The sequence below is a fragment of the Rhopalosiphum maidis genome, chromosome 4 (genome assembly GCF_003676215.2).
Source record: "Rhopalosiphum maidis isolate BTI-1 chromosome 4, ASM367621v3, whole genome shotgun sequence".
Classification (NCBI taxonomy): Eukaryota; Metazoa; Arthropoda; class Insecta; order Hemiptera; family Aphididae; genus Rhopalosiphum; species Rhopalosiphum maidis.
The window spans coordinates 43775990-43796550 of record NC_040880.1 but is presented as its reverse complement, the minus strand read 5'-3'; the positions used below and the strand labels follow the sequence as shown (position 1 = coordinate 43796550).

Below are 20561 nucleotides of genomic sequence, written 5' to 3'. Positions count from 1 at the left end.
TTTTTATATAATTTTAATTCATTACAAAGTGTTTAAAGTTATCATTTTTATAAAATTCGTAACGAAAATGAATATATTTATGATTTTGTTGTTGAAAGCGTATGGACATTTTAATCTTAATACTTAAAGTTTGAAAATATAATATAATAAGATTTCTTAAAAATTGTTCTTATTGTAATTCAAAATCTAAAAATATATTGGCATAATTTTTATTCATAAGTATTTGAAATACATTATTATTTTGTATATTATTATTATTTATTTACTACATATACAATTACATTTTCAAAATATTTATGCTATGGCACTTATTCATACTGTTCTACAATACGTAGGTATTAGCTTATATAAAAGTAAAAAATAGTTATACTTATATGTATAATATATTATTCTTTTGTTTTTGTAAAAATGAGTAAAACCTGCTGTATTATAAATTGAAAAAACAAATTACTAATAGTATTATAAATTAAAATAAAATATACTTAGGCATGTAGGAGAAATATAAGTTGACAGACCGTATCCACTCAAAATCGTTTTATCTATGCGATGATTTCTCACTGAATTCAAATTTAATACATCTATTCCTGCGGTGATTTACTGAATCTGAGAAACACTTAACACTTACAATACAACAGAAAAACTTTCTCGGAGATTTATTTATTTTTTTGATTTAAAATGGAATTATAGAATGATGTTTCAATTATTCAACGTTGTAAAAATAAAATTATAATAATATATTATTTTAATGAATTAAACAGGTATTTTATGTATGTTTTGAAGGATAATAAATACAAATATTAATATTTTAATTACATTTTTGGCATATTTAATTATATCCATGTAGTATTTAGTATTATTGTCTACATTTTAAATGATATAATACAGTAATACGTATAATAAAATATAACTATAGTTAAATGATTAAAAACTTAATTATTCATACGTCATTATATTTAATGAATGGAACTTATAATTTGCATACTATTACAATTACTTATTTTTTTAGACCCTTAATTTGTTACTTATATGCTGAGCTACCTGAGGCGATACATATTGTACAAGATGAATAATAATATATTTTGATGTGAACAGTTTATTAATAATTAAATTATTATTATTAGTTATGTTAATGCTATGGTATTATTCATGTTAACATCACTTTAATTATTTGTTAATTGTATTTCCTTTTTAAAATAAGTTACTCTTATAGTTAAGTATTAATAATAAAAATATTAATGAAATAAGCACTAGAAACATTTATTTTTTTGTAGAAATTATCTTTAAAATTAAAATGAAAGTCGAGTTGAAATAATCATTTCGCTGTATTCTATACATTTTTATAAGGTGGCCTATGTCTTCTTTTTAAATTTAAAAATAAAAACAGAGGAAATTCTCACGAGACTTCCTTCGTGACAAATTATTATGTCAGTAACATATCAAACATATAAAGAAAATGGTTATAATGATGAATATATTTTAAAAATTATTTATTCTTTCCATAAAAGCATATTTGTATCATTGTATATCATATTAAATAATAAGTAATATTAGCAATGTATTACCATTGAATCATTTTTAACAATTAAAATGTATTATTATAAATATTACATTAGTCAAATGTTATGTGTCGTTCAAGAAAAATGATATCGGTCTTACAATTATTGTGTATTTGTTTTATTTTATCTTTAAATAAATACTATATGAGAAAATAAAATGCTTTTGAAAATTTGTATAGACTTAAAATTATATTAGAAGATATAGATTGCATTATTAATATTAACTGAGTTGTTATGATTATATAGTTCTAATTTCAATGAAACTATAAACAGTTTACTTTTGTTAATTTGTAATTTTTATATTTTATCAGAGAATTAAAAAAAATATATACGACATGTTAACTAAGGTAAAATGCAATAATTTTACAATTTTTTTAAGAATATATTTTTAATACTTTTTAGTTTTCATAAAATGTAGGAATGATAGGCACGATAATTTAAAATTTTAAAAATTATAAATATACTTATTATTAAATAATTTATTAAAGGTAAATTTATAATGCGATTTTATAATTTATTTACTTGATAATATTTTTCATTGAACTTTTTCCATCTTCTTTAGATGTTAAAATACTTGAATTGGTTATTTAAGTTTAAGTTTTAGATTTTATTTATTCTAGGATATTTAAAATAAAATACAGTATTGAGAAATTTATTTAGAAAACCTTTACACATCTTTAAGTGTTCATTTAGTAAAATTTGTCTTGACGACACACATCTTTTGTTCGTCCATCGCAATTCTGATAAATGATCCGGAAAAGATTAAAAGTCCAATATTACACATCTCATTTTAAGATGTTAAATTTCTATGTGATTTCAAATGATTATTCTTATTTTACATTTTCTTATATTTAAATAATAAAAATAATAATAATAAAGATGGGTAAGTGGATAATATACGCTCTGCTATATATTTGATGTCGAATGGGTGTGTTTTTAATAAGATTGAAATAATATATCATTGTATAAGAAAAACGATTTTACTGTTAGTAGGTAGATTGATTTAATTTTTTTCGAAAACATTACATTTATTAAATTATTATAATTATATACTTATACGATATTATATTATTGCTATTAACTTTTAAGTAAATACCCCCTTACCGTAAAATAGCGTGAATATGTTTTTAATATCTTAAAATGAATTTAAACATTTTTAATTTAACTTATTACATACCTATAGTTAATATCATAATATTGGTAAAAGTTTTAAGTTTTCTCGAAGTCCCGAATAATGTTTTTGAATTATTTAAAATAATAAACGTTGTTATTTATTCTTAAAATATTTAATTTCGAACATATTTGTACTTTAAATATCTATAGAAAAAAAAAATAAATGTGTTTGTGTATTTTTTTAGATTTTTTACTACAAAATGCTTTGTAAAAATTTGTGATTTTAAGAAATGTTATAATAATTTAGATTTAAAATGCATGTAAGAATTATTACTTAAGAGGGATCTTTTATTAAATATTCAATAATTTTGACTGTGAATAATTTTTTATCATCATTTAATAAAAAAAGTGAATACCTATTTTAAATACGTATAAATACTCGTAGCGCAAAAAGATTCAAAATATTTTGAAGATTATACTATGTGTAGAAAACGTAATTATAAACATTCTATGAAAATTTCAAGTATTCCAAGTTATTAATTTTTAAATTATATTTAATAAACAAAATCAATTTTGTCAAAAACTGATTTTATGTAAAAATTCCCGTTTTTTTAAGAGTTTGTTTGTTTTTCCGATTTTTTTACCTCTCTAAAAAATACTGAACCACAATATAGATCCAATTTGCTATCCAAAACCACCTTCAAAGCTGAAAATTGAACCATCTTTTCGAATACCCATCATGTATACATACAAAAATACATTATCTAAAATCAATACATTCATCGCTCCGCTTAGAATTTAAAATATATACCGAGTAATTCAACAAGCATGCTCACCCCCTATTTATTTAATAACGTAGTTATTTAAAATCTAATTATTTGAATTTTAAAATATATTTAAAGATCATATTTTCGAATTCTTGAGATTTGTTGTATCATTAAAGGAGGTGTATATGGTGATACAAACTTAAGTACCACTTTTTTTATTTTAAATTATTAAGCAAATCATTTTTCAAAACTTTGACATATTTGAAAAAAAATTCAAATGAGTAGTTTTTGAATTATTAAACTTTGTGTTGGTATTAAAAATTTTAGCCCGGTGCCCGGCTATGGTTATACATAAAATTAAAATATATGTAAATTTAATATTTATTCAGGCCATGTTCTTATTAGTTATTATTCAGAAAATTATTATAAATTGTAAAATGCTAATAGATTAATATAGCTTACTTACTATAATTTGTGAATCAATTAAAAATAAATAATACTTATACTTTCTATTTATCAAATTTCACATTCAACGTTTTTCGTAAACATTAAAATATATTATAATTAGAAAAATGTTTTATAACTAGGAAAATACTCGTCCGAGTTTTAATTTAGATAGGTATAGAAACATTTAAAAAAAATCATCCGCTGAATAATTTTTAGTAAAAAAAAGGGTGTTTTTAATTTCATAAACATAAGTTTATATCACCATAGGATACCCCTTAAATTAAATAAAATATTTCAAGTATTTGAATATTATTGTCTTTAAGTATACTTAAAAATTCTGAAATTCAGAGTTTTTGCAATTGCATTATTAAAGAAGAAAAGGGATAAGCATGATTGTGAATCACTTTGTATATTTTTAAGTTTATTTAGAGAAGACAATATATAATGTTATCATACTATATTATAACTAATAAATATCATAAATGTTTACTCATAGGTTTATAGTGTAAGATAATATTTAAAATACATTGTACAGATATTTTTGTTTTATTTGGAATTGTTTGATGAATGCAATGATATTTTAAAGAAATTGAGAAATAATTTTATTTTTAAAGTTATGTCGTCACAAGGTTATAATACAGTTTGTCTTATTTTCATAAAACAATGTTAATGCATCTATATTTAATACACTTTAAGAATTACAATGTATTAATCGTACTAATTATTGTTTAAATAAAAAAGAGTGGGTGGAAAAATATATTTTGGACAAACACAACGGCCCTTAAGCTGTTAGAATTTTTTTACATTTGGACAAACAATTTAATTTTTGTAGGTAAATCAAAATTTGCATAATTAAAAAAATTTTTACTGAAGAGGAAATTTAAATAAATATATTAACACTTACAAAATTATTGTTATGATAAACATAGATTATATTGATAGAAAATTTTTAAAGCAAAATGTTAAGCGTTTGGTCTACTTCTCTGAGTTTGTAAGAAAGTCAATAAGATGTTACAAAAACTTCTTTATTAAGTGAAATACGTGCTTAGGATTTTTAGTATTTCATTTAAAATTAATTAAAAAAAAAAAATAATAATAATAATGAAATAAAATACATACCTTTCAGTAAAATTAATTTTATGTTTTAAATTTTCTATAGGTACGGAATGGAATATTTTTTGTTGAAAAGTATGAGTTATTTTTTTTACTTATTTGAGTCACTCTAGTTGTTTAGTTTAATTTAATTTAAATTGTAAGAATTATCACAACTTGCTAGATAACTAAAACCAACATTCACGTTCATGACAATCCATTAATGTAGTGTCTCTGTAGTATTCATTCATTTATTTTTTACATTTTGGTATCTACAACTCAATTTTCTAAAGCTTATTATTTGTCACAGCTCTCTCTTATTCGTTACTTTTATTCTTTGTAAAAAAATATAGTTATAGAAATATTTATAAAGGACAATTAATTTAATCTAATAGGTGGTATTTAATACCTGTGGGATAGATATACCTACATTAATTTGAGTCATTTGTATACCTGAAATATATATTATGTGTATTAAATGTTAATGTGTAATAATTATACGCTATTAATTACTATTATTAGTAATTTGACTAGACGATTATTTTAATAAAACTTTATGATGTTGCTATCTAGCATGTCATAATGTAATTTGTTTAATGTAAGATAGTGAGTGTAATACTTGAGCCATATATATATTCTTAACAAATATATTCTACCATCATCTCCTTATTATAAGAGGATTTCAGCTCAAAATGTGTTTTCTTTGTCTATTATCTTCATCACATATTATATGCAATGTGTATTGTATATATATATATATAAACCTGGATAGTACCTACTATAGAAAAACCACTCACTTCTCATTTCTAATTTAGTATCTAGCTAGTTAGAATAAGGGTAATTTAACAACTACAGACTGCTTTCATAAAGAGGACATCATCATTTTATGTATAAGATTAAATAAAATTAATAAAATTATGACTACAATAAAGCATTATGTAGAAATGTAGAATGTAAAATAATAATAATGTTTAATATGTTTTTAAATTTTTTATTTAATAATATGTTATTTTACTACTACCATGGAGTAAACACATATCTTCGTAATTAAAAAATTTAAATTTTATAAATGTTAACAAATTTAATTCTCTTTAGTTTCTAAAAAGTTAACTTTTATATCGATGCTTCTAAATTCATGAATTTCATATAACAATTGTATAGTCAGGCCATAGTTGGTTGAAAGTTTTAAATGTTCTATTTTTATCCGAGTTGAAACTCGGAAATATTTTTTATGATTTATATTCAAAGGTGAATGAAAGTTGGAATATATATTGCAATTATTTACACATTATGTTAGCGATTTTTTTTTTATAATGGGCCTTTAGTGTCATGAAACATGCAAATTGGATAATTACTTTAGATTGTTGTATTTGTAGTTCCCTGTCGGCGTGTGGTGACTGGTGACCAGATGTCTTAATCGAATTTAATCCCTGCGGTACCACCAGAACCTGATATTGGAATGAACGTTTCACGTGTGTTTTATGATTAACATTAATTTAGTCATCAATTACCTATAGATTATATGTAAATAACAACACTTGGTAGTGTAACTTTGAAGTATGAACACTGAAAACGTTCAGTATAAAACTTAATATTAAATTATTGTTGAAAATTTCGTCTTCGGATAAGACATTAACTGGCAGATATTAGTTAAATATAAAACAAATACGCTATTTAATTTAATTTTCAATATTATAATAGTTTTTTTGTTGTAAATAGATTAAAACTTAAAATATATTTAAATAATTTATGCTATGTGATTTTTGTATATACATAATATTGCATTTTATCCAACCATCTAATTCATAAGATAAAAAATACATTTGTATAGGTGCTATGTAATTTATAACCAAGTCGAACATTTGTTTAATTTGGGAATATTTTGAGTAAAACAATATACTGCATTTTGTAGATTTATTCATAATATATTTTAAGGTACAACTAAAATCATTAATAATGTTTTTATTCGATATTTCGTTTCTCATTATAATGTGTTACCTATCTTTTAACAAAAGTTGATGAATGATTTTCTCTTTATTTATTTATTATTAATTTTGAAGCTTCTATTATTAATATATGTTGTGAATATTTATTTAATTAATAAAAAAAAAATATTTAGAGTTTTTTACATTAGCCATTAAAAGTAAATCTATGATTATGATTCAAATTATAATATAATTCAATAATTAAATTAGTTTTAAAAATTATTTAAGTTCAAATAATAATAAAATATAAAAATAAACAATCATTGAATTTTTCTATATTAAAAAAATTATAGTCAAAACTTCAAATTTTAAAATTTCTTTTACTGGAAATTGCTTATTGTTAAAATAAATGTAGGTATATAAACAATATTGGGAAAACAAAACCTTCTCCTGCAAGTTAATTTATTTACCTACTTGCTGGTATAGATGTTTTAAGAATAAAGTTATACATTAGTTTGAAATATTTTTTATTTAAGGCCGTAGATTGTTCGGAATTTTAGACTCAATTTGGAATAAATTCGTTTACTTATATAATAAGGTAATATTGTGACTATTTATGTTTTATTTTATTTTATTTTTCTGATTCCTACTCGTTCCAATTTTTACTTATTTTCACTTCATAAAATATACCTAATTGACCCACATAATATTCTTAAGCTTAATATCAATCCTTATATCCCTTAACAAATTACTTCTTATTCATTTTGATGGTTTTTTAATTTAATTATATTAATATTTTATTTATAGAGATATATTAATTCATCGTTTAAAGTCAAAAATAAGAGCTATAATATATATAAATTAAAATATATTAGAATTGTATTCGTATTAATAAGTTATTAAAAAACAAAATAATATTTCTTGACTATTTTTATAAAAATATAAAGAACGTGAAGCTGATAATATGTAAAATGCCTTAGAAATTATGAAGTTATTATTTAACTGAGCTAAATATCTTAAGTAATTTGCAAGTAACTTGCATTGAGTATCATTACAGTAACAGTACCCTAGGGTTGAGTTGGGTATGGTCTGATTGGTCCACGAAAAGTTTATGCTCAGAAGAAAATTATAATACAAGCAAATTTGAAACAGTCGCCAAAGGCATGGATAAGATTGATGTAATTTATCATGATATTATAATATGTAGGTATTTCATATTCTAACCTGTATACTGTATACATTTCAAAATAAAGACGTTTGCATAAATAATATATTCAACATTTTAAAATATAATATCTAGAATATGTGTAAATTATAATGTACGAGTATGATGTATTGATGTAAACGAATTTAATCACAAGTATATATGCTTGATTTAAGTATATCTAAGCCTAAATTAACTTTTAATTCATAAAATTTATTTTGATTTTAAGCATTTTTAAGTAATCTTAAAAAACCATATATTCAAAAACTTACACAATCTTTAAATTATCTCATCAATTGGGTTTTTTCATTTTTATTATTTATTAGTTTATGTTTATTTATTTAAATGCTTGTATGAATTATTTTATTTCTGGGCTCTGACCCGTATTTAAATAAAAATTAAAAAAAAGATTATTATATTTGTTAAATTTAATATAGATTTATTAACAGTTTATAATTTTTAAAAATTGTTTGAATTCTACAGTGGCTTAATATGAAATTAAAATTTAACATATCAATATTAAAGTGACTTACTCAATGACGGGCTAAATTCAGTATTTACAATACAGCAGAAAGACTTCATAGGTTTTTCTTTTATTTGGATGATTATTTAGTAAAAAAAAATGTAATACTCTTTAATATGAAACCATATAAACTATATTAATAAGGACACAAAAATATGTTTGTAATGATTGTTGACTGGCATGTGTTAAATTAAACTTTTAAAATTGTTATTGATTACACTTATGTACCCATTGTATTTATCTTACCTATAGAAGGTAAGTATGTTCATGTACCATCCAACATACTAATTGTCTCAACGTTTTACATTTTAAATATTGCGAGGAATATATTAGTCTTTTACTAGTTTATTAATGTAACGTTTAAGCATTAAGTAACAGACTGATTAATATATATTATTATAATCTAAAATAGTTGAAATAAGTTAAACTGTATTGAAGTCTAAACTATAAACGGATTCTGAGAGCTTTACTAAACTGTTTATACATAACAATTAAACCAAGTATAATAAAATTTAAATAGGCTTATTACTAATTAAATAAAGTGTTGTTATCCTATTGAAAATAAAGTCATGTATTTTTATTAAAAACTTTAAATTGTTATATATTTAAGAAATAAAAGTATAATTATATTGGAGTATAAAAATATATTATTTTAATAATTATTACAATTGATACTCAATCTACACTATTGTGTTAGTAACTTTTCTGCTAACCTGAGTTTCAAATTTTATTTTTAATAATTGTTTACAGGTTTACAATATTATAATGATGTATATACAAAATATTTAAGTATTGTAAACTTTAGAACAATATTGATTTCTTACATGCATGTGTAGGTCAGTACCAAAGTTATATTATTATACAAATAATTCAAGGATATTAGGTGTATTGCATTATCATGCATAAAAGTGTAGGTTAGAGCTGAAATGGATATATGGGATTTATTTATTTATTTAATTATTACAAGGAAATTGTTGTTGATATTGTTTATAATATACATGTATTCTGTTAATTGTCTTTTTAATGTATTTAGTAAAAATCATAGAAGTTAATTTTACTTAAAACACTTCTTTCTATTGGTATTATTCAGTACCTATACAAACCGAGGAATTGCTTTAGTTTTAAGTGTATTTCGTCTTCGAGACTGATTAGTAATGTATTTGTTAAAATTGAAATCAATGATAAATCATTGAATAAAAAAAACTATTTTGAGCGGAAACAGTGTGTTAAAAATTATATTATATTTATAAAAATATTTTGTAATTTACTCATATTTATAAAACTTGAATAATTTTTTTGTTATTATTAATACAGTATATGTCGAAATAACTATTTTCAAGAATATCCCATTAATTGTGTTATTAATTATCATAATATTATACCTTAAATTGTTTTTATTAATTTATAATAGTTAAACTTTAGGATATTGTGAATATACTTGTGGTATAAATAACTTAAAATTTATAAAATAATTTGAACATTTATTGTTTATAGAAAATAATGCATTATTTTGGTATGTTTAAGAAGAGGTAGTTTTAAGTCTTTGAAATTAATATATTTTAAATTTTAACGTTATAACAAAAATTATTACTTTTTGTTTAAATATCTAACTTTGCCTAAATTTAAACTTCAAATATATAATATGTTTTTTGATATTTTTAATTTAATTAAATATTAATAAATAATTATTAATATTGAATAATTATTAATATATAAATAATAATTTAATCTTAATTTCATATTTTTAAATTTCTATTAGAATAACTAATCATTTATGAGTTATAAGGAATTTTATATCAAACATTTATTGCAATAAATAAAAACTATCAATTTTATTAAAAATTAGTGTTGCATAAAGTATTGTCGTTTTGCCCGCTCCCAGTTATTTTGAAAAATTGGTAATTTCTTATTTTTAATACCTCGTTCTATGGATTATATCTAATTTGCATTTTTAATGCTCCAAAAGATAATGAAAACCATTTATTTTTAACATAAACATAATATATAATTTGAATACCAATAGGTATGTAGATATTTATATTTATGGCTCCACTCTGCATTTAAGAATATAACAGTAATAAAAGTAATACTTTCATGAAATTATGAAAGAAATTGTTTATTATTTATATATTTATATTATGAATGAAGTATGCACTTAATATAGAAGGCCAGTGCATTATTTATTTTTATTTTCTAATCTTCTGATCATTGCGTAATATAGACAATTTGCGTTCAGCAGAATAAATCTTAGGCTAATATTTATCGTATATAAAAATGAAATAATCTGTTATGAAACTGTAAGACGAATAAATAGAGCATTATCGAAGTTTTTACGTTGGTTTTTTTAGTTTTTATTTTTTCGCAATTTATGATCATTTTTAAATTTATAAATTTTACATACTTATATAACTTGCACACAAATTTAAAATCCAACGTCCAAACTTATATAATGTTCTTAACTTAAAGTTTAATAATGATTAATTTGGTATAAATTAGCTTCAATATTAAATGTTACAACACAACTCATAAGATTAGATCAACTGCTAAATTTATGAAAATTTAGTACGTTGTATCTGCAGGGTCTGAGATAGAAGTAATACTCATACTTATTTTGTACATTTTTATTTATGTATTTGAGATATCAGTAATGATTTATAGTATTATTTATTATTCCAATATTCTTTAAAAGTATACGGAAACTCCAAGTAAACAAATATCATTAATTTTCAAGAAAAATATTCTACATACTTAAAATCGACTTTGTACTTACAATGTATTTTTTTTTTGTATGAATATTTTCATTTATTTTAGTAGATATATTCAAAATCATATAAGAATAACTTTACTTTTTTGATTTTCCCATGTATAAAAATATTATTTATATTAAGCTTAATTAATAAAAGAATGTCAAGTAAAATCTATGTAGTTTCGTTAAAGAAGTATATTGACCTATGAGGCTACGACTCAATATATAAATGTATTACGGTTGAAATATTATTTAAAACATGTTTTATTAGTAATATTCATTTTTTTCTTTGTAAATATTATTTTAATTATCTTACAATGATAATGGGTCATTAATACTAAAAATTATATACATATTATTTTATTGGGTATGTTTTTAATCTATCTTGTAGTGATATTATGTTCATACATAGTTGATGTATTATAGTTATACTTTTCTGTATATTATATTACACAATACAATTTTAAATTAAAAACGTAAAATGTCTGTTATTATAAATAATTTGTGTGAGATTTATTTTAAATTATTGGCTGTTATAAAAATTGTATTTTACATAGAAATTAGACTCGATCAGAGGAAATTAACTTAATACAAAATAGTTATAATAATCTTCTTTGGATAACCTAATAATAAATTTGTATAATTTAGTAATTTTAAGTTTAGTGTTTGAATACAAAATATATTTTAAATTATAATTCGACAATTGCTACAATCGTTTATACATATTAAGATTTACCATCTCGTTTGTAATAACCCAAATTATAATTATCGTACGGGATTGGCCGCATTGCTTGTATATATAATATGTAAGGATTTATCAAGGTTAATAAATAAAAATACTATATTTCCAAGTGTATTTAGTAAAATCTGTTTCAATATCGTATCATAATAATAATTAAATAAAATGCATACAACCGTCTACTTTAAATTTTTTTATTTTTATTGGGAAGATATTAGGATATTTTAGATAAATGCTATTTACATATTTAAAACTATGGTATACATTTATAAATAAAATTAATTTTTAAGTACGATTAGTTTTGTAAATGTAATTTCGTCTATTGATAATAATTATGATTATTATTTAAGTTTAGTATTACATAGAATATGTCACTAAATATATACTAATAATCTAAGTGAAACTTGTTTACTATTAAGTTTATCGTTATTACCCACTTGAGGTTTAATTGAAACTTTCTACCATATCATATACATTGTACAGTTTCTTATAATTATTAACATTATACTTATATATTTCACTGTCTTATGAAGTTTTTAAGTTTAAAGTTAATTATATTTAATTGAACAATTTTATTTTTTATATACTTACATCAAATTGTTAAAAAGGTTAAATCAAACCAATTTTCGTTAATATTTTTTTTAAATACAATTCTGTATTATATTCGTATTTATTTATTATGATATGAAATATTCCAGTTTGTTTGTGCATAAATAAAAAGCACATTTTTTTGTTTTTGATTGCAAATATTCTTTTTGATTTTTAATTGTTTTTATTATATTGAAAGTATTAATACTATAAGTTATTGTTGTTATAAATAATAATATTATTAGAAACATGTTATGGTTATATTTATTAAAAATTTATGTCTCAAGAAAAACTATTTAAAATGTAATTATAATGTTTTATAGAACGCAAACATTCAGATAATATATTTTTAATTTAAAATATTTATTTGAAAAAGAAAAGTTAATGTGTAAAATTTGTATATCAACAAAGTGAAATATGTGTATCATTCACTTAACAACTGTGTTTTGTAAAAGGGCGTAACTACAAAAATGAGTTTAAATTTTGGCAAACAAAAAACCTGAATTGTTTTGTCATAGAGTTTCTAGGTGTAAATTAATATTATTTAAGGTTATATCGTTTACATATATTTAGTGTCAGTGTAATAGGGTATACCTACACCATACAATAACCCATCAGAATAAACAGCGAATATTTAAATTTTAAACCGATAAAATTGTGTACACCATATTGTATATATTACATATATTTTATAAATGGGTATTCGAAAGTATCTATTTAGAAAATGGCACAAACTACGAATACTATCATTTTGAACTATATAAACATAATTCATAAATGTTTTAAAAATACAATGATAAGCTTGATTAATGTGTCTGCTATGTATTAATATTGAATGTGGTATATTTTGAGATCGATTGATTTCGACGGACTCGTTAAAAAAAAATTATGTTCCTCTTGAACAATTTCAATCGTGTGGTTTACGTATATTCTTTATAAAATGTAAAATTTATTGTACTGCGTTGGTAATATTTTTGAATTTATAATAAACATGTTACTTAAAGTTTGTGATTTTATGAATACTTGGAAACTTTTATTTATTAATATTTTAGTATCAGTGTGACGGTGTTAAAGTATTTAGATATTTCTTTAATTTAGGTTTATAAACTGCATTAATAGAAATGTATAAAAACTTAACGTAATGGTCCGTATTACTATTTAACTTGTTTACATTTCACTAAATCTGTCGACTGTCACTCTCGTATAATTTATGAAACACATTTTTAAACGTCATAATAAAAAAAAGACTATTAAAAGCAAGTTATACAATAAATTTAAGATTGATGGGTTCAAAGTTATATTTATACTTCAATACATCTCGAATAATAGAAATACATAATTTATCAGTACCTACTGAAAAATTCGTTACAACTGAAATTGTTTATTACTGAAGCATTAATATTCAAATCTTTCTAAAAATCCAAACAAATTAACTATAATAAGTTATTAAAATATAGTATTTTTAAAATGTAATATTGGTTTTTTAATTACATATCATAAATACTCTAAGATTGCAGTATTTGTTAGTTATATGGAAAATATAATATAATAAATACTGTTTTGTTTTATAACTACAGAAAAAATAATGGGTGAATATTTATTATACTTTGTTTATAGTTATCCTTATTGAGCTGTTATTTTACAGGAGCTTAAATCAATGATATATTAATCGTGTTTTCTGTGTTAAAGTGGTTGTTAGAAAATTCAAATTTTGAGTTAGTTTTGAAAAGAAATGGCTATTATAGATGTAGATTGTAGGAGGTTTTAAATAATGTCAACGACTATAATTAGCATTTGTTTTTGCTACATATTATATGTATGAACGTAATATATTGTTAATGAAGTTTAGGATGAAATTGGTTATGGATACATTTAAACTGTATTAACTATCAAGTTTAGGCGTGTGGAATGTGTAATTAAAACCCATAAATTAGCTTTTAAAGTTTCTTCTCCATTTTGGAATAACAAGCATATCTCGTTTATATACTGCTCAAAATTGTTACTTGTCGAAAAACTACTCCGGGTCAATTATTATTACATATCCATTGACTTTAATTGAATTTTGTACACATTATTCTATTATTATTTACTCTTAATAAAGATTCTTTATACCTTTTTATCCAACTGGAAACACAACTCGAGTACGTATTATTAATTGTTATTAATTATTAATATAATTAATTAATATTATTAATGCGATTAAAAAAAAAACAAAACTATAGAATACAATTATATTAAATATAATCTAAATCCAATCTAAATGAGTAATTTGTTCTAATAATTATTCATAGTGATTTAAAATTTAAAAATATGCTTTTTAAATATTATTATAATGTTATGAGATAAATTGTAATAATTTTAGTTTTTAATGAAAACATTTATCAATTAATTTAAATTACTTTTTTTTACAATTAAGTTGAAAATACAATACATGGAATTCAAAACTTTTTATGAAATAAAAATTAATATATCATAATTTTAAAGTGGTTTGATTGAATTTTTATATTGATTAAATATTTTTATCTTATAAATATAGCAAGAATTGAAATACTAAAGTATGTACATTATTTTTAGAATATTAATTTGATATTTGTGTTTTTGAAATATTTTAGTTGGGAAATTATATTTATGATGATTTAGATTTATATAGTACAGATGTTATAAGTAAATCTATATAACTTGAAAAAAACATATTTTAATCTATGAAAAAAACAAAAATATACTTTAAATTCTTATTAAGTACTAGAATTTCTTAAAATATCCAAACTCTAGTGATAAATATTATAAGTTTTTTTTCTCAAGTTTTTAGATAAATTGTTTTTTAGAATGGAACTAAAAATTACATTGTTTTTAAAAAGTAATGGCGTGATGTTATTTATATTTACAATGTTATGATAAAATAAAATTTTTAAACAACATTCATAAGTTTTAACTATTATCAAATTCTTTGTTATAAAATAACTGAAAATTAATTTAAAAAATAACAAAACACAAATAGTAATGTTATATAATGTTTATTTTTTAAATAAAAATATAATAATTATTTATTATTCATACTATCCGTAACAATTAATGCTTACAATACTGTGTGAGATATCAAAAGTTCTAGAACTTTTGCTCCAGAAAAAGAGAGTGAAATGATAATGTTGGAGGAGGTTTAAACGAATTCTATTGTTTTTAACTTTTATCTGAACAGATATGATGACATGTGTAAGGGGTTATCCGAGGACTTCATTATTTGCAGGACTAAGTTGAAAACACATTATTACAATGGAGTGAGTACACCACTATGTTTTTACGATTTCCGACCAATATTGCCTTGCTATAATAAAGGATCATCAAATGTTACGTACTTGGACATAATATTTTATCGTCTGTCGCAGAATCTGGGTGTGGGTTTTTTTTTACTATTCAATATACGTACTTTGGTGGACTTATGTGACACATTACCTAAAACGGTGGTGTATTATTAGTGTCACGATTTCAAAAGAGGATAGGACAGAAAAATATTATCTTAATTTGATTTGATATTACTAACCATTCAAAACTTGCGTTTTTAAGTGATAAATTATAGAATCGTCTGCAATAAAATCTTTTGGAGATATTTTGTACCTTTCGGATAAAGGAAGAAACAGGGAGATGTTGCCGGATTCCACTAAAGAAATATTGTCCTTTTCCGAAAATATATATTAGTCTTGATTCCAATTTGCATTAAAATACATTTCTACCAAAAATAGTTGAGAACATTGAGTAGTTTGTAATTATAAAAATTTAATTTCAGAATTATTTTAGAAAATATATTTATACATATACATTGTACAGGTATGATAGATGAACTATTATTGTATACAAAACCATGTTATTTTTTTCAAATGTTGACGTAACAAATTATTATTCATAATAATATTTTAATTTATTTGATTATTTATAATTATTATTATCGTGATATACTTACTTTTGATAGTCACTGTGGTGGTATATCCTATAGGAATAAATTATTCCGAATAATAATAATGAAAATAAGACGGTATCGTCGAATACAGGCGTGATGTTGAATAGTATTTATTATGTTAATGTGTGATTATTTTACAAACAATTTTATTTTTTATAAGAGTACTTTTATTAAGTTTGTATAATCATTGCTCCGTTTTATGAAAATATTTGATAATTTGTTTTTAAACATAACTACATAACTTCAACGTTTAAATGTAGCAATTTTAATAATACAATTTAAATATATAAATTATTGTTGATTATGAAATGTAATTCATCAAGCATGTTCACTCTGTTTTTATCTTTTGATAATGCATTTATTTAAGTTATAATTTTTGGAATTTTAAGTTTTTTTTAAGATCATATTTCTAAATAATTATATTTTTTTGTACCATTCAAGGAGTATCTTGTGGAAGTATAATTTATTTTTTCAAAGCGTATAACTCTTTTTTACTGTTAATTATTTTTCAGATAGGGATTTTTTAAAAATGTTGATGCATCTAAATCTTTTAATTCAAACTAGTTAAGTTGTAAGAATAATAGTCTAAATATGTGAGTGATGAGATGATTTAAAAATTAATGGTTTATTTTGTAGGTTTTATATTTATATTTATCATGATTTTTGATTAGATCATCCGGTTAATTATTTACTTACAATAACGATTTTCATTTTAAAAAATTTTTTGTATTACCATGTTAAATGGTATAAAAAAATAAGTATTTGAAAATATAGTGTTTAAGTATACATGAAAATTTGAATAAATGTATCTATCATTGCAATTTTAAAATTACGTTAAAATTGGGCTAAACACACACATTTTTTGTTTTAATGTTTAGAAAATGTCCATATTTTATGCACACTTATGATTGTTATATTTGTAATCTGTTACCAACATGATTTTTAAACAATATATTTTGTCGAACATTTTTTTTACAAAAATATACTTTGATAAAAACGAAAATAGATCACGATGAGACTAGTTTTTTGTTTTAAAGGGATAAGTCCGTTCTGCGTTTACCATATATAGTACTGTGGATTGGTAGCTAGAGATATCCTCCAAAGACGGTCTGAGTTTATCGTTATCTAAGGTCGTTCACGATTCCGTTTCCGGTTGATATAGATTGTACACGTTATATACGGTTGGTAGACACGAGTAATAATATCCTTAGATCATTGTTTCAGCCTATATAATTAATATTATAATACGCTCGTAAGATTATAGTACGATCCTATTTTACCACTGTTACGGAAGTATAGCCGTAATTTTGAAGTGCACAGTGTGCGTATCTTAGTGTAGGTATGCGTCACGTTCTACCGATCCTGCAATGCCATCCTCCCTGGGTGTTTTGATAAAACAGACAACAGTGTGGGTCGGGTCACAAATTATCTCCAATTCAAGTAATGCAAATTGACCAAGTGTCCGAAGTACATCCCTGAAACGGTTCATTTGTTGTAATTAAAATTATATGCATTATAAATGAATTACACGGACTGGCTGATGGGTTTTAGTTTAGTTTTAAGTACCTACCGAAAAAAAAAGTTTTTATTTTTATAATCAATTTAGATAAGCTAATCGTGCAATTTTCACAATCTGTGACACATCCTACCACATTTAAATAAGCAAATGAAATGATGCACATTAATTTGTGTAATGATAGGTCGACAGACAAAAGACTGAGAAAAACGTTAGAAATAAAAGTCACTGCAAATTGCAAACCATGAACAATTCGATAATTCGATCAAGCGAAATAGTCTCTGGGGTCTTTTTAAATATAGTGTGGAGGAGGTATAGTTATAGCTGTAGAGAGAGTTTTGTTTATATGTGTCTCTAGTGACCTACTTATATTGTTGGATTTTCTCAGTGACATTTTGTTCAAAATTCTATATATAAGTGGTACATACTGTAATATTATACAAGAATTTGAAAAAATAAATAAATTTCTAAAAGGTAGAAAGGTTTTTATATTAAAAAACAGTATAATTTTAACTTAATTTTCTTCAATCCTATGTATTTATTTTTAATCGTTCCATTAATTATTAAACAAATTAAATGAGATATAGTTTTGTCATATAGTAAGTAGTAAGTAAACGTGATTATTCTTGTTTAATTTTTCAATGTTAAAATATTATTTTAATTTTAGCGATTTTGATGATTGAAAAATGAAAAAGATGTTGATAATATAATAATATAATTTTGGGTAAGTGAATTTTTAAAGCTGCAGATTTCATTTAATTTAGAAATATGATACGTATTATAAAAATTGTATTAAATATTAATTTATTTTTGTAAACCTTGACTTTAGTAGTTAAAACTTTAGTACTTAAAACAGTAACATACATATAAGTATTCTCCTTCTTTCATAAAACGATATATTCTATTATAATATATACCTACCTAATACAATATGTAGTAATATAATAGTATGTTGAGAAAGTTTCTAAACTTTTTAAACACAATGTAAACAAAATTATTTATAACAATATATATTGAAAAGATATAATATTATTAAAGATTTTGTTTCTTTGTAAATAGGATAGTCCTTATAAACTTTTACCAAACCAGTCATCAAACAAATAACAAAAAAAAAATAAATTATTATAATTCATATTTTGATTAAATAAAAGGCTAGTTTATGTTAAATTATTTCATAGATTTTCAAATGAAGATTATCAAAATTTTATGACGATTTGGTCATGAATATGACATACTAATTTAACATTTATTAAAAATACTATGTTACTATGTACCTGTTTGGCTATTAGGGTGTGATATTATAATTTTAACATTATTAAATAGTCTGCAAAATTAATTATAATTTATTTTAGTATTATATTTTTTTAATACTATTTTTAAATTTCATAGACTGCTATATACTTAATTCATTTTAAATTGTATTTGTATGTTGTTATAAATACGAGCTATATTTATTATGCACAATATTCATATTTTTTAATTTCTATTGTGAATTTTGACATGTATGTCATGAGAAAAAAATCACTCATTAGTGACACTTGTCCGTAAATATTCCAGTGAATTGAAAATATAATATGGTACTAAAAAATCATGCATATATTCTATAGTGTATATTATATTATAATTGCTACCAATTTTTTAAAAATGGTGTTTATTTCTCAAATATTTATATAAGTGTGCATAATATATGAATATTTAACACGATAAAGTAATATCATAAAATATAATAAAAACTAGTAGTTTTGTTATTAATTAGTTTATGCACTAAATTTATAATAAATCGTTTTCTGTAAATAAATAAGCTAAGAAATATAAAAAAATATTTAATATCAATATATTATTTTTGTTATTTTTAGATTGGAATTGACAAATAATTTGGATCAATCGGTATTTCAGTGTTTCAGTAAAGGTAAGAAATTATGAACCTAGCTAGGTTTATCGTAATATTATTTTATCTATATTATAAGCACTTAATATTAAATCGATCAATTTTTATAATAATATTTATAAATATATTTAGTTTGGGTTTTTTGCCAGTGAAGTATGTAGTAAGTTAAAACGTGGACATTAAATAAATTATCAATGAAGATATAGTGCTTGTTTTTGTGGGTATTCAAATGTTGATACCGCAGTTTAACTATCTAGTTGAAGCATTATACGTTATATACTTAATAGGTTCTGTGAATGTAATAGCTACAAATTATTATTATCTTTAATGTGGCTCGTCATTATTGCTTTGTAGAAGAATTATATATTTTTTTTATTTGAAAGAGATCTGTTAATGTTTGTTAATGACGCAACTCATTTATTTTATTTTCCTCTGTAAGACGATCAAAAAATGCCAATCTACTCACATGTACGTAAATATTTTGAAAATACATGGTTAGGTTTTA

At 21.9% G+C, this 20561-nt stretch overlaps 1 protein-coding gene across 1 annotated transcript in view; it reads left to right on the top strand.

The window, feature by feature from the left end:
- LOC113558654 (glutamate receptor ionotropic, NMDA 2B) overlaps window positions 1-20561 on the top strand; it is a 266124-nt gene that overhangs the window by 7407 nt on the left and 238156 nt on the right. The window contains exon 2 of the mRNA XM_026964146.1: window positions 20025-20077. The gene's annotated coding sequence lies outside the window, so the exon portion shown is untranslated. The remainder of the gene's footprint in view (window positions 1-20024; window positions 20078-20561) is intronic.